The sequence below is a fragment of the Falco naumanni genome, chromosome 6 (genome assembly GCF_017639655.2).
Source record: "Falco naumanni isolate bFalNau1 chromosome 6, bFalNau1.pat, whole genome shotgun sequence".
Lineage (NCBI taxonomy): Eukaryota > Metazoa > Chordata > Aves > Falconiformes > Falconidae > Falco > Falco naumanni.
In genome coordinates this window covers 61,236,265-61,252,601 of record NC_054059.1, presented here as the reverse complement: position 1 = coordinate 61,252,601, position 16,337 = coordinate 61,236,265, and the positions used below count along the sequence as shown (strand labels likewise).

At 38.8% G+C, this 16,337-nt stretch overlaps 1 protein-coding gene across 2 annotated transcripts in view; it reads right to left on the bottom strand.

Moving 5' to 3' along the window:
* The window catches only part of CEP85L (centrosomal protein 85 like), a 120,000-nt gene that overhangs the window by 32,692 nt on the left and 70,971 nt on the right, over nucleotides 1–16,337 (bottom strand). The gene's annotated exons all lie outside the window — the stretch shown is intronic.

Here is a 16,337-nt window from a genome sequence, read left to right as displayed (position 1 = left end):
CTACTTCCAAGAAGAAAAGTTTCACAAGAAACAGGTTTCAGGCTTTCCATTCATCTTTACAAAAACCAGGCTACGTGTCTCGCCACAAACTGAAGATGATAGTTGAACTGAATATATGAACCAACAACATTATGGTTTGGAAGAAAAGTAAACAATTAACTGGGATGTTTAATCAAAATTTTTATACTCAGAATACATAAAATGTATTACAAACATTTGCATCAGGAATTCACATAAAGGAAGGTTTAAGTTAGAACTTCTATGATCAGACTAAGGGATCCCAGCATCAGATGCCATAAGGTATTATCTTATCTTCCACCAGTTTACTAATCACGGAAAAAAAGATTTCTCTCTTTATTATCTGGGAGGCATCCTGGACTATGGTGCCTATTTATGCTTTTGGAAGAGAACAGACGGAAAAAATGTGACAACATGGATATTCGTTTTTTAACGTTTAGATTGATTTGGGGATATTTTTACTTGTATTGCTCTAAAACGTTTTAAGTTTCATTTGGAATTACAATAAAACTGTATTAAGACCAAGACTTCCATCAACAATAAACATTAGGCAAACAAGTGTCAACCAGTCCATGCTTCAGGTCAAAGCTTTACTGCAAGTTACAGCATGAATGGAGAGAATTCATTGCCTAAACCCTCATACCACGAAGTGCTGAAGTCAGGAACCAACTTGTGACAGCTATGGTCTCTATAAACTGAAAAAGTGTTCTTTTCCCCATTCAGTCTAGTTCAGTTTAATCCCTAGCTTGCCCATTGATAAAATGGACAGAAACACATCTTATCTCTTCTTATATCTGATTTAAACTTATAAATTAGATGACAAGACTTACTATTTCTAAAAATCTTCCGAGACTATCCCTCACACATACACCACCACCATCTATCAAGTCCAGTTCATCTGCTTCAGGGAGTATTTCCTTTGCTTAATAAACTGGATAGCTTCAATAGTAAAAATAGGTATGAATGATTAAAAAAAAAAAAAAATCATCAACGATTCTACACATTAAACACTTCATGCAAATTCCTGTCCAAAGACACACTGAAAATATGTTCCTTGCCAGACAATATCAAGTATTGTATCTTTATTGAAAGGGCCACATTGGCTGGACAAACAGTGATTTTTGAAGAAAAGTAAAATGTGAAATAATATTAAAATCAAGTTTTATCTTAAAACGGTTCATTGAGTTACGACTATGGTTAACATTTGATGTTCCATGCTCATTCACGATTACATTCTACAAGCAATAAAACCACAGAAAACATTTGAAAATTCTCCCAATTGTGCCTCAAAAAAGTGCCTTATACACCTGCCTAGTGAGGCCTATTCTAAGTTTGAAAGTTTTGTGGGAATAAAATTTGTCGTATCTGCAATTTCTAGGAAATCAGTTGATTAAACATATGCTTATTCAAGGAAGTTACGTTAAACACGGCACTACACTCTACCGGGAGGCATGGAATGGCAAATTTAACTGCTGCTTGGATTAAGATCTACCACCCACTTGTTGACATTTGTGATAGATTTAACAGTTGTCTTGCTTCATTTGTCATGCACAATGATCAATATTAGCATTTTAAAAAATCCTAAGTTGGTGATATCACCTTAGGTTTTTTTTTGGTTTGAGCAGTTGTCTAATAAAACCTAGGGAAGATGCCACGTCAGGATTCTTCCTGTAAGTAATATACACGCAGAGTCTTTAAGGATCAACAAATCTGAAATAAATTTTGCCTAGGTCGCTTAATCCAGACCAGATAACTTCAAAGTCATCTTTGGTGCTTAAAGAATACTTTAGGATTGTCACATATTGTTCTGTATTACAGTTATCCACATGACTGGATGAATTAACAGGCACCAGCACAAAACTATTTCAGTGAAAGTCTTAGTCACACATACCATGTCATGCAATATAAAGGGACAACATCCGGAACTATCACCGTACTTAGTGTCACTAAATTTTTTCTTTTGTTTCTCCCATTTAAGTACTGAAGAATGCTTTTCTATATCCACATCAATACCATTATGCTACAGTCAAAAAAAGAGAAAGAAGCATTCCTTAATGCAGCTAGGATTAGAAAATTACTTTTCAGAGCCTGAAATTTCATCTCTATCAACAATTTAAAAAAAAAAAAAAAAAACAACAAAAAAACCCACACCAAAACCCCACAAGGGTTTAACACAATAATCTGGAAAGATAAGGCTTTATAAAGCCAAATCAACCCATATTGAGCAAGGTGAATTCTGTCTTTAAGACTGAACTATAAAAATTAAGAGATTAAAGACAACTCTTTAAATACAAACCCATCTTAACTGAAAACATAAAAGCCACCTGTGGTTTCTCCATCAAAATTCTTCAAAGCAAGCCCCTTACTTCAATCTAACACCTTTTCAAACTTATATAGTTTGCACTAAAATCCTTCAACTTTGGTATAATAAGTGACTATACAAGAAGCCAAATATTAAGGCTGCTGAAAAGCAAGGCAATGAATTTTGCAAAGTTAAGAACAGTAGTATTTTGTCAATTAGATACTAACAGTAGTGTCATTTAAAAAAAAATAAAAAGTCTAATATGTAAGGTCTCCTTAGCTGACTGACAAAAAAGCTTTTGGCTTTGGAATATATCTACTCTTACAGAGTATATATATGCTGTATATACATACGTAACAATAAATAAAGTATTTTGTATTATAAGTGTGCGCTTCAAGTTGTCACTGTCAACGGATGACAACAACAACAAAAAATATTTGCTTCTGATATCATATTTCAGCCATATTTTTTAAAAAAGAATATGCTAAAAATACTTCTTCGCATTTCTCAAAATAACAAGATACTTCACTCATCTAGGAGCACATAGCGTTGGCTACTCCAAACAGCCTTCTAGCTGCTTTGAATGCTGTGGTAACACACAGGTGTTCCACTTACATTCAAGTACTTTGTCTCCTAAGGACATCAAACCAAATCCTGACAGAAACTTTTAGAACTCATACAGAAAGCCAGCCACAACTCCAATCCCCAACTTGAATCCTCCACAACTACAAAATAAAATGCCAGCTTGAAACACACAACATTCTCTTCCATCTGCCCTAGAAAATACAACTATTTTTATCACCTGGCAACTCTTCCAAGAGTATCAGCCTTGGACTGAGAACATCTGTTCAGTTAAAACAGTATCCTTTGCACAGTGCCATCCAAAGGTCCTCACTAGCTTGTTTTTTGACAAGGGCTTGGCCTTGACTTTCACAGCCTGGCAAGCCTTCAAGTCTGCTTGAAGCAGCTTCACTGCTGAGGCACAGCTAGCTATTGGGAAAAATAAAAAAATAAAAAATATTTGCTGTACTAGCCTATTTGAAAACATTTTTGCTGGAACACACATTGCCGACTGATTCCATCATGTTTCTGAAGTGGGAAAATAGTTTTGCTCTGGACTAGAGGGTAACAACATTTGCATAACTTAGGCCATTAATATGTGGGTATAAAATTGTCATAATTAGGATTATCTTCTCCAGACATGCCCATGGTTTCTGCCTGAAGTGGTTCAGTGTCTCAGCACACAGAGTAGCACAGCATTCCACAGACCACGCTGTATCACAAAGGTGGAATCCGAAAATATCAAAATCATAGCCAGTATCAAAAAACCCAATGGATTTTAAAGGGTTTCCCCCCCCCCCTGAAAGTTGCAGTTTAAATAATTTGGCACTGTCCATACTAGAAATGTAAATTTTCACAGCCCGTTACTAACAGCTAGCAGGATTCCAAAAGTTATGCTAAACAAATTTGGCTTGCACTGCCCTGTGCTATCGTAAACCCCCTTCCTGTAGGTAATATTATTCTCTCACTGCATTTTACAGGCATTTGTTATTCAGGAGAAAGATAATTTCTTGCATCCACAGCTAATCCAAGGCAAAGAATCAGCACAACTGATGTCAGCAGAGCACAAATGGTTCCTTTTGTTTGACTGACAGTGGAGGAAACAAATAGGAGTGTCTCCATGGGCTGTGCCTCAGGGACATGACACTTGCCCTACCACCTCACCGGGCGATGAGGGAGAAATTAGAGGTGGATGTAGCAGCAGGAAGCCCAAATGCACTATTATCACAGAAATGTCTCTTGCTCTTTGCTCCCGTGATAGGAAAAGGATGAGGTCTTTGAACGGAGAGCAGCAGTCACTGACGAACTCTGCAATTGCTCCCTGCCCTGGGTATGGAAAGAAAGATTTACCCATCCCTTCCTACCAACCGAGATTTCTTCCTAATTATCAGGCTGGGTGTTCAGGTCCCAACCGCTCCCTTAATTCAGACAAGCCCAGAAGATCATCCACCATCTTACAGCAAAACATGCGAGGGCTAGTGGCTCTCATGCAAGAAAAGCAAGCGGAGGCCGCAACTATGGAATCAGACCCTAATTTTATGTCACTTTAAAACCAAGGCAGGGCATCATTTCTATAGAAAGAGGTTGTGCCTTGCTGAAACGCACTAGAAAGAACAGCCACAAAGAAACATTATCACAGATTCCCAGATGGGTGAAAACAAGGCTACAGACAGATTCAAGAAATCCTGGCATGTGGGTGTCTGTATTTCACCACCACCTACCTACCGCACCACTCTGCTCCATCTTTGCCATTTAGGGAAGACAGTGTTTCTGCTCAGCAGGACATAATCACTACAATTCTTGGCAGCAACACCTAGGCCGTAATGCTTTTCGCTATACTTTCACAAATCTCTGGCAGTCGTGGGGAGAGAAGTAATCATGCCCTTGCACCCTTATTCCAGCCCTGGTACACGTGGTGTTCTTTGGGGACTTTTTAATGAGCAGATGACATAATTTAAAATCAAAATTGAAACATCATCAGACTGTGAGGTACTGAGAAATATAGACATATCGTAGAGAGGTCAGCATTGTCAACAGCAAGTGGTGACATTCAGCAGGGGGCGGGGGGGAAGAATCAATAAGGCTTGGAAAAAAATCCCAAACATACTTTATACATGCAACCTGCAAATTAATTAACATAAGAGGAACCACAACTAACAAGGAGAACAAACTGGACAGAAGCTCACAATTTAATTGTGCAGGAAAATCAGCTTAATGCAAGTTTGGATTGCCTGTATATAGTATGTCAGGTCACAGAGAAAGGGGGTGAGGGAAGGAGTAACACAGTGGCTTTAAATAATGCTGGCATAAACCCAGCTGGAAGAGCATGTTTGGTTCTGGGCATCATACTACCAGAAAGTCACTAAAATAGTTGAATATGTTCAAAGAAGAGCAACTCTAATGACTAAAAAGCTTAGAAAGAGCGGTTCATGAGTAAAGAGCTAAACAGCACAAATGCTGAAGAGACTTGACATCAGCCAGCAAACACTTTGTTTCCTAGGCTGAGTCCATACAAACCAAGGTTAACAGAAAACTGACAAGACAATTTGGAAGAAGAGGGACCACCACAAACCAAAACCAAACTAACTAAAAAGGAGAAAAGTAGCAAAAGCATCTCAAAACAATTGAAGGAAGATGCAGATTTTAAGATTTTAGGATCTACACTGAATAAAATTTAGGAACTAAAGGGCAAGCCAGTCTTTACTTGATGACACATCAGGACTTCTCAGTGTTAGGGTTAAATTATGCTGGGACGCAGTACATGTGACCAGGGACAGAACTGACTACACTATGCCAAGAAGAGAATCACAGTTAGGCTCCAGTCTCAGAAACTGAAAAACAAGATCAAAACTCTAAGGCTCACCTTAAAAATATATAGCCACAGTTGAACTACATGAATGCTACATGAAGATTTTCTATAGAATAAGCAGGCAGCATGACAGATGCACTAATTGCTATCCCAGTTTGCAGCAGTCTAAGTTAGTGTTGGTAATTTAGAGTGTCAAAAATTGGCTAAACAATACAACGAAAAAAAAGGACATTCCTCCCCGCCACCAATTTTCGTGTGGGTTTTTTGCCATCATAGAATCAGATCCATTCAGTTTGGCACTGCAGTATCATACAGTGCCTTGCAAAGCAAGCACTTCACAAAGCAAGTACACTAACCCGCTCCTTCTCTTTGCAGCAAGATTAATTAAAATTGCGATAATGAGTTGTTCTGTTCTGCAAAGGGGGAGGGAAGGACATCAACATGCCTCTCTTCAGTTAGATGGAACCGCATTATTGCTTCTGTTGTATGACTTTTTAAAGCTCTTCCAATAAAAAATTAAAATGCTAATGCTGACTACAGGCAACACCACTATCACTGTACCTTTTAGAAAGTGGAAAGCTTTCAAAAGGGAAACAAATAAACAGCAACAGCATTAAAATGCCTCCTAAAAGCAGCACTCGATCTAGCCATTACATTTTTACAAGAATGCTGAAGCTTCCTTCCCAAATGGAACCCCCATTGCACACAAGGCATTACATGCTTTATTAGAGACCTCACGGACTTGACCCACATAAGCCAGGGAAGAATTTGACCGTCCTACAAATTACTGTTCCCCAGCATTGTTTAAACTGCAGCTGAGGCTTCTGAACTTTATCAAGGCCAGGTCTGATAACCACAGCATGAGAGGAAGACATGATCCCTTAGCACAATAGCTTACAAATGAATTAAGAGCACAGCATAGCAAGCACATGGTTGCTGGGATACTAAGACAGCTGGGAGAAAACAAATGCTAAGGTCAGGTATGGTATTCACCACGGAAGGAAAAAAATGGAGGAAGAGATTTGCTACTGATAGCATAGTTACACACAGGATTTTAAGTGACCATGCAGTTGCTATCAAACGTGGCACAGATTTACATTGCTATCAAAAGGGAGCGGGGCCTGCTCTCCTGCCCCTTCTCACCACTTCAAACATTCATATCTTTCAGCTCCCTTCTGGCAGCCCTAGTCCTACACCCCCCCTCCATCCCATACACACGAAGGTTATTTTATCTAGGTCAGGCTCCTATCAGATCCATTGTACAAGGCCATGTGAAGTGTAGCACTGGCACACACCGTTAAGTGGCAAAGCAGCGTACAAGACAACACGTTTTGCAGTGGCACAGCTTTGTGCTGGATTAGTATGAACACACAACCACAAGTTGAATTATCTCAACTATGGACAGTGCCAAACACTCCACAACTATCAGTTTGCAGACTGAATATTTTCTATGCTTCTGAAAAAAATACTATTAGGCAGTTGCTGTGACACTGTCAAGTTACTGGCCAAGACCTCATGTTTCAATATGCAATCACTTCAAGAAAAGGAACTTCCACGTGAAGGTGGTGTGTGAGAATAAAACAAATAGCCTCCTGCACTTTCATCTTTCAAAATAGTCCTGCCTGTGGTCATTACCTGACTTCCAAGAGCTCACACAGGACCAGCAGCGCAGTCCCAGCCTACAGTCAGAGACTGTAGGTGTCAAAGATCTGTACGTGCTCAGCATCTGCATCCAGCAGGGGTTCCTGAATGTAACAGCAGATTAGTAAGGGAAGTGAACTGCAATGATGGCCACCGCTTACCTGACAAAGTTTTGGTATTGTGCAAAAGCCTCAAACAACAAAGTAAGAAGTCAATACAGTAACTCTAAAAAGACTTTGCAAGACCCCTAGGCATGCACATTGTTACTGTACGAGTCAAGGGCAGTCTCATTAGAAGAGGCTACAGCCACTCAGCAGTTCTCCATGACTTTCTCATCTCTGCCACCTCAAGCTACTATGTTCTTAAAGGGTGAAACCAGCACTCCCAGAGCTGCAGGCTAAATTATACACCTTCTTCTGCTTATCTTCCTATGAACAATTATACTTCTCTTGCTTTTATGTGTTGTTATAACATTCCTTTATACTCCATGCAACACCAGTATTATTTTTGCCAGAAATCCTTTCCATTTATATTCTGGCAAACGTTACAAACACAAAACACTTCTAGGTGCCACTTAGTATGACATTAAAAGCAACAGTGCCTGGAATTTTCCACTGATAACAATTGGGTCTTTCCTAAGTATAGAAGCACTTGTTTTATTAAGCGTTCATTTTATCTTCCCATTACATTTAAATTCAAATGTTCTTTACTAAAAAACAAAGTTAAATCTGCAGGTGAAAGGGAGCTTCCACAAGAACAACATTAACCTTGGTTTTTCGGTGGAGTGGGTTTTTTGTTTTTGTTGAGGGTTTTTTTGTTTTGTTTTGTTTTTAAGCTCTTAGGGTAACCTTCACTGTTAAATTGATTATTTTTCTTTTTGTTTCCCATTCTGTCCTGCAAAGCAGTATGACCAAAAGGTGACTACAGATACTCTAAGGCCACAAAAAGACCATTATTTTAAGTGCTGCACAGATGTAGAACATACATTATTCCCTACAAAATTTTATGAACTGTACAAGTAAGACAGAAATAGATTACAAAAAAGGAATAGCTGGGAAGGTAAGGTAAGGTGCAAATCAATCATGAATGGAAACACCCCTAGAAGCATGACACTCAGTCACTTGCACTCAGGCATCCTCCACCAAGTTCTGATTGCTCATAAAAACCTTTACATTAAGTGTACATTGCTAATATCTACAGCCACCAGTTCACTAAGAGCCAGCGTTGATTGCACATTCATTACTTAGTACTCCTGCTCATGGCCAAAAGAGAACGCATGCAAAAAGTGACCTAGAAAGCAAGCAAAAAGGCATCTGTTTTTTTGCCAGCCTGCACAAACTCTGCAAGGATGAGCAGAGCTGGCCATCAGTCTTGCTCAGGATTTGACAGGAGCCCTTCTGTAAAAGGGGTAATGAAAACAGAGTGCAACGTGTGAGTATTAGAATGTGGGGTGGGGAGGGAAGAAGAATAATTGAATACTTGCTGTGCAGTAATTGGAAACGAAAGTTTAAAAGCACTAAAGCACAGACCATCAGATTCTTTTAACAAAACATGCAATAGTGAAAGAGAGGTAAGCCACTCTGAAAATGTGAAGCAGGAGAATACATTTGGAGAAAACTGATGCTCTGCAGCTTGTTTATCATGGGTCCCAAATTTTCAAACGGAAGACCTTTCGATTCTATGAAGGGTATTGACCTCTGAACCAGAAAATTGAGCCTCTCTTCTTCTGCCTTCAAGACTTCAAAAGAAATACGAGTTACAAGTGCAATATTCACCACATTTAACTGCAGTTAGAAAGAAACAAAAACTCCCACAAAAATAAAGCAGATGCATTCAAAATATTTATATGACAATTAACCCAAGTATTCACACAAACTCAGAAAAGCACGCTTCATTAAAAAATGGCAATCCAGAACTGGTCTCCATGGGCACTTGCAGAAAGAATGGAGTCTAGCCAAATTACTGGAACCCACGCATTTAAAGTTTTGCAGATGGAACTTTTGTACATATCATAACTGAGAGTACACATGGAAGAACTATTAGGTAACATACTGTTTTCCACTCCCTTTTAGGCTGATAAACCAAAGAACCCCCCTCCCCACCCCCCACCCCCTCCCACTTTGCTCTTCTCCAGCTCTCATTATTATGAACACAGATTAAAAAAAGACAAGGAAAAAAGACAAGCATATTCTATAAACGGCAGCAAGTGGGGGATTTAGTAAAGCCACTTTGCTGGGGATTGGAAAACAAAAACAAGTTCTCTGTAAACACAGGCTCATGCAGAGTTAATAAGGTCTATGGATGTCAGAGCTCTGCACAACATTGAGTACAGTACTCAATTACATTTGTTGATGACTACCTTGAAAAACTTCAGCAGATGGAAAAATTAGAGGCATGCTCGTTTTCCACCCCCACTGCAAGAATTCTCCCTTAGAGGAACTAGCTGTGTTTCAGCCAGCAAACAAAGCAGAACAGCACATGGACCTCCTGTGAACAGATCTGCATTGCTTTGGGCAGGGATTCTACCACCACCCCTGTACAGCATCACATACATCACATAGTATCATGTGAACAACAATTACTCGGTCACTTCCGCAAATGTAAAAAAGAAAAAAAAAATTGTATTTTTTTTAAACTCACATGGAGCCACCATGTACCTGGTGTGACTTTCTAAATTTCAGAGGGAATTAGCTCTGACAAATCAGGTCCTGGAATCTCAAAAGTCAGACATTTGAAAATTCTGGTCTGAGACACCTGCATCACTGACATACAGAAGCAATGCAGCCAGTTTAACACTGCACTGTCTGTGAAGCTGGGAACCACACAAGCATGGGAGGTAGTCACACAATTTGTGCGTTGAGTAAGTGAGAGATATTTAAACTGTTTGGCTTCAATCCAGATTATGAACCTTTCCCACTTGAGTTTGAGGGGTACTTGAAACGCACTTGTCCCTAACAAAAGTAGCAGTATGATGTAAGGGTACATTTGAACATCCGTGTCAGTGTGTGAAGGTGTTTTCCTTCCTTAGGAGATAAACTGGAGGGGGTGGGAGCCCCAACACCTTCTTAATACAAGCAGAACCAGTAGAAAAAGTTCACACTAAAAAATAAATATCACTTCCATCACCAGCAATTGGTACTTGTCACTTTTAGGTCTCTAAGTATCTTAAATACATTAGAATGCCTTCTAATTCGCATTCTACAGAAAGGAAATTGAGATGGAAGCAAAGACAGTTTGTCTGAGGCTCTCCAAAGAGCACCAAAACACAGCGGATTCTCTAGTGTGGAAACCATTTTGTCAGCAGAATACTGGTTTAATTTAAGAGATACAAATGAGACTATCCCTGCCTAAAGAAAAATAAACATGTTGAATGAGGTTTCTGATTTAATTATAAAGGAAAACAAGGTCTTATCCATCCAGAACATCCTTAGAGCCAAAACTGAGATGAAGCCGCATATTCTGTTTGAGATCCAATTCTCTTCTTCATCATGCTAGAAGAATGTCACACATGTAGGCAGGTCTCCTGATGCTCCAGCTAGAGACTCCCTTTTGTGTCCAATAATGAGAGAACGAGAGGGGAAAATGATTCCCAGTGTAACGATAAGCCACTCTGCTAGAAGTGGGGCACCTGCAGGACACCCTTCCTAGTATACTGCCAAATACTGCACCAGTAATGCCAATCATTTGGAAAGAACTAAAAGCTGGTTCAGTAACAATTCATTCAAAGCTCTTTACCTAGTTTCTCTGTGATTGAAGCCCAAAATAACTTTCTCATAGTCTGAAAAAAAAATAATCAAAAGGAAATTTACAAATCTGGTAATGTTGATGAGATTCACAGTCATCATTCCCCACGTTCCAGTCCACTGTTACTTCCATTAAGCTACACTCTATCCACTAGCCAAATTCTCAATTCACCTTTCTGCACTGTTATTACTAAGGTGTTTTAGATGAATGGAAATCTGCAAAATCCTCCATAGGTGGAAAGAAGCACCAGGAGGCTCAGGCGGTCTGTAAGGAACTTGGGAGATGTTCCATACTTTTGCCTTTGTACATGCTGAATGTCCTACATGCCGAAAGTGTCATACTGATATTCAAGCAGGTGTGTTTTCCAGTTATATAACCCTGTAAGCATATTTGATGACCCTTTTGACACTGAAACATCCCCCTTCTTCCTTTCTCTTACCCTCAAATACACTCATACTCGGTTCAGTGACAACTAATATATTAAACTAATCCAGTAAACCAGTATATCCTTAATCTGTATATTTAATCTACACAAGAGTTACTGCAGTCTGAAGGGTTTTAAATTTCATGTAAATGCCGTAACTTATTGCACGAAGAAACCAAAGTATAAAATACACATTTAATCTCTTATAACTAATGCTAGAGTAATCCAATATAATGTGAATTAGGCAACTGTATTTTAACACAGAAGATGGAGGTTCATCTAGAGGGTGGCAAAATTCATGTTTCAGAATGAATTCCCTTTGTTTTCATTTTCTAATTCACAGAGATGTCAATACTATTTTTACACCAAATACTTATATAACCAACTGATACAAAGGACTGTATTTCAAAACCACAGGACCAATTTGTTTTCAATAGAGTCCACAAAAAGAACGCGAATACCTTCTTCTGTTAGAAGAAAGTCATAAAAGAAGGGAGAAAAGCTCTCCTTCACATCATCTCAGTGGCCAGGTAGCTAAAAAAGCCAAAAGGACCTATGAGATGACATATGACAAAGTTTCTACGTTCCAGTTAGTGACAACAGAACTTCCATGAGGAAGCAGCTGCTTGTAACAAAAGACAAAGTCATAAAATATTTACAAGACTGGGAAATCTTTTATTGCTACTCAGAGATGGCCTGAGCCAGAATAGTAAAGCAACATTTTTATTTTGGCACATTCTACAACAGAATAAAAAAAATACAAAGTTTTGTACCTCTAATTCTCAAGTAATAAGAGTATGGGACCTTAATTTTCTCAGGTGCTAGGAGCAAACCAAAATTGTTAAAATAAAGGATTTTTTCCTGCATACATAATTGTGAAACAACACTTCAGTTCTCAAGAGGGAAAAGACATTCCCACTATTTGAATAAGCTTCAGTGATTTCTGATGGAGTAAAAAATTTTTTTACATAGTGTTTTAGCTATGAATTGCAGGTAACAAAGGAAGTGATAGATAGCTGACATTCAGCATGGCAATTGTGCTAGTCTAATATAGTACTAATACAGGTACTGCATGGGGGGTAGTGGGGGGAAGGCAGGGCAATGGGCAAAAGAAAGATGTGAAGAAAAAGTCTGTAACACCCACCATGAAAAAAAAAGGTGTTTCTGGTTCATTTCCCATATACACATCTCAAAGTAGGAGCATCTAAAAATTAGCCTGAAAGCCTTTCAAATGTCTAATCTACATGATCTCCATGTTGATCTGAATGAAGATCCCAGTGAGGCAAGACGCTGAGGCCACTGGTCTACAAGCACCCCCTCCACACTACAGAAGGATCACAGCAATACCCTGCACGAGAGAATCCTTCAGCTTCTAAATGCTAACACATTCATTATTTGGGCAATATTATGCATTTCTGTTAGGACAACTTTCAGCTGAAGATAGGCAGCAGCTAAATCTAAACCCTAATTGTTTCTCCTCCATTCTGCAGTTACTGTTTAAGTGGAGATAATGCCATACCACCACTTGGCAACTGGAACATGGTCTTCCAGTTTTATCTCTCCTTCATATGCCTTTGTCCTGCCGTTCATCCATCACTCATAACATGTCAAATAACACAACTAATCTCTGTGCTTCCTAGAACAGTTTATCTCAAAGACACTCAACACAGTTTCTTAGGTATAAGGATCTCTGCACACTACCTCAAGCACATTGTTCAGCTTAACCAGTTGAGGCTACAAGTAAGCACCAAAATACAGTTCTCCCATGCAGTTCATAGAAACAACCAACCAACCAAAAAAGCAACCAAAAAACTCCCCCACATTCCACTGTAACGAAGATCACAGATTTCCTATTCTGTATCATGTTGCTATTTTGAAAACACATTGTATGACTGCAATAAACTGCTACTGTTCAATTATTTGGCCTTCATTAATCTAGTAAAAAAGCACACTTCATTGATATGAGAGCAACCAGGTATTTGAAAAAGCACGGGGTTTTGTGCTGTCAGTATTTTCTTGCAAAATACAAAAGCTACATGGGTCAAACCTGTGCTGCCTGTGTTGCCTTCAAGTGAAGTAAGCACTCTCTATGGGGGTATGGGAAGAGGAAGGACACTGTGCATTTTCAGAGCAAGACCCAGGCAAAATTTCTTGTTCCCCTACTCTCCTAACAACAGGTCAAAGCACCGCAGACCATAAACAGGCGTTACAGGCTTCTGACCCCTGCGATCTACTTTAATAGTTAGAAGTTCATGCCAGTAACAGTGACTTAAGTGAAAACATTCCAGATGACCTTTCTGAAAATGTCTTTGGTTAGTAACAAATCAGATGATTAGTCCTGCCAGAGCCTTCAGCATTCCCAAAATGAGAAATATTTCAGCCCAAGTTGTATAGTTTTCTATTAATTTGTTTTGTACAGGTTTTTAAAATCAGTTTGTAATGGTATGCTTCACAAGTTGTGGCTTCAAAAAGTTAAATTTACCTTGTTTAATAATGAAAAATAAAATGTGAAGATCAAACTAATTTAATGACTGTCCAATGCTTAGGAAAAGTAAACACTTCTTGTCCCAGAGGAGACTAACTCAATGCAAAGCCTAGATTTCTCAGCAGAGACTGCAAGTACCACTATCCAAGCAGGAAAATCTGCAGCCTCACAAAGGCAACTTCATCCACATACATCCAAAAAAACCCTGAGATTCCAGATGTGAGTGAGAATCACTGAAATCAGGTAAGCATTAAAGGAGACATCAGGTAAAACAAACAAACATGTGGGTCACAAATCTTTCAAATTCAAGCAAAAAACCTCAAAGGCATAAAAAAAAGTTATGATGTCTGAATTGATTAGGCTATTTCCTTGCCTGGTGTAAATCTGGAACGCTGTTACACCAGCTGAAAATATTGCTTTTCCTGTAATTTTAGAAGGAAGTGAAACTCCCATCTACCTTTAGGTTTATTAGACCTGCAGTATAAATATAACTGAAGGATGCATTATCTGGGTCCTTTCCCTTAGCACAGATAAGCAAAAAGTGTCTGGTAAGCCACATTTGCTGATACCTGGATGGCTACAAGCAATTACACATGCTGCACGAAGCACCTCAGATTCAGGGCAGAAAAATACAGGTTAGAAAAAGGAAAGATCTCATTTTAGTGTTCAGCTTCAATACCAACATCTGCTATTCTGTCCCACTTACACAAACTAATGCACACCTGTAGGTGCATCTGCTTCTCCCTTCTCTTTGTTCTTAATCACTTCTAAATGAAGATGTGCAACATAAGAACCTTAGCAGTGCGAAGTCAATAGAGGCACATCTGCAGTATGAGAGAAAACTGCAGCAGCACCATGAAATAATGTTCTGGGTACTCAAGACTACTGAATTTCTTTACTTGTGTAATTAAATAATTGGCCTTGGGTTACAATTGCAGAGTTGTAGATTATCAACAGACCAGATACTGACATCTCAAACTCTTTACAGAGATTATACAGGTGGCCAGTGTCTACAGCTGGAATTTTAAAAACTAGCACACAAAACTAAAGAATACTCCAGGAAATTATCACCAATGTGACTAAAAATATTATTATTATTATTATTAAAATAAAGGAGCTGGTATGCTTAAATATAACAAATCTCTTTTTGGACACTATCCCAAACATCAACCGGATTTCTAAATAAATTTATGAGAAGAAACATGCGCTGGTGGCAATTTCTAATCCCACTGGAGAAAGCCCAGATCATCTCCATTTAAGGTCAAGCAAGCAACAGCTGCACATTTTTGTTCCCCAGAACAAAATAAACTAGACCAGAACCTCCAACACAGATTCCTTTTCTCAAGCTTTTCCTTTCCGATATCCATGGGTGTCTGGAGCCACTCACTCAGGGGTGAACAAACAGTACAGCTATGTGTTCATATATCCTGTCTGTACCTGTCAGACTGACGTGTCCCATAAGCAGCACTTGGTCATCTGTCTCAGAACCCAACCAAAATCCTTGAGTTACACAAGGGAGTGACACTGAACTGAAGCAGAAAAAACGTTCAGTACCCAAACAAGCTTGTTGTCAGAGAAACAACATCAATACAAGATCTACAACATCCATGTGGTCAGAACTTGTGCATGTTCTCTACCTTAAAATTTCTTATCCAAGTTAGACATTTACAGAAGGCACGCATTATATTTCTGATGAGATACTAGTATTTTTATTAATGCCTTAGCTTGCACATTTATGTATCATTCTCTAAGACAACCACCAACCTATTACTGTGTCAGCAACTCACAAACAAAATCAGCATTCTTTTAAGGCATCCCACTTCTAATGAACTTCAAAATGATGGTTAGATCCAACTCACTAACAAAAGAACTGCTGAGACACTGGGCAGAGTAACTAAATAACATGATCATTTCACAGTGACTTGGTAAAAGGCAGGAACTGGCATCGCAGCTACTTCAGTGCTGGGTGTTCAACTTTAATAACAAAGTACAGAGGTGAATTTCAATAGTACAAGTTTCATATTACATGTTACAAAAAGCAAACAATGCAATGATAGCAGTACTTTTGCTGGATGAAAGCATGCAATAAAAACATGAAACTTCCCTCATTAAAAGGCCAAATACAGTTTGCTTGACTGTGAGAGATTTATAATGTTAATAATGCCATTACAAGTAAATTATGAAATGCTTCACGCTGGTAAAGAACTATTACTCCTCACTGTGGAGATAGTCAATTAACTTTCAACTGAAACATGTGACCCTAAATTTCCTGGTTTGGATATCAAAGGGTAACAGAAAGCAGGCAGATGTACTATATTAAAACTGAATTGCTAACTTCAACTATGTTATAACC